The sequence below is a fragment of the Rhopalosiphum padi genome, chromosome 1, assembly GCF_020882245.1.
Source record: "Rhopalosiphum padi isolate XX-2018 chromosome 1, ASM2088224v1, whole genome shotgun sequence".
Lineage (NCBI taxonomy): Eukaryota > Metazoa > Arthropoda > Insecta > Hemiptera > Aphididae > Rhopalosiphum > Rhopalosiphum padi.
In genome coordinates, this window is record NC_083597.1 from 458,402 (window position 1) to 459,163 (window position 762).

Sequence of the window (762 nt, forward strand, 5' to 3'; positions counted from 1 at the left end):
TATTGTTTAAATAATGTTTAATGATATTTTAGAGATAATATTTGCTTGTTAGATAAGGAGTATTGACTTTGTTGACAGAAAGGGTGACGATGACGGTCGTGTGGGTTCATAATTACATAGTGCAATATGCCAATACGGCAATACGCAAGTCTCTTGTTTATCGCTGACAATGATATTGTTCATCGGCATTTGATCGGATGAACTTGGGAGGGATTAGTCCTCTCAAATGTTTTTCAAAGCTCGAGCTCGATCTTCTAACAGCAAATAACAAATTAATTTTAATACATTTGCTTCATGAATTTAAGAATATATTGCTCAAAATGTCTATAAAAATTATTATGTAGGTATCTATATAATCAGGGCCCTATTCAGGGTGGTTTTTTCGGGTCATATGTCCAGGGCCGGGCCCGGGCCTAAGCCTAAAGATTTGTCAATTTATAAAATTAATATTATTGTGAGAACAAAATAAAACCTATTAAACAATACGGTTGCAATATTTGATGCCAAAACCATTTAATTATTAATTTTCATGTATGATTAGATAAATTTCTATTAGAAAATCAGGCTTAACCATAAAAAAGGGGGACAGGTAGATTTAGTATTCACGAGCCCAAAAAATCTAAATACAGCCCTGCCTATAATATATATAGAATATTTTTAACAATTAATAAAGTGGTAAATATTTTTAATTAAAAATTATTTTCCGCGAAGTGCTTGCATGATTCAATCAACTGTTATTATTTTAAAATAAATAATACAAAC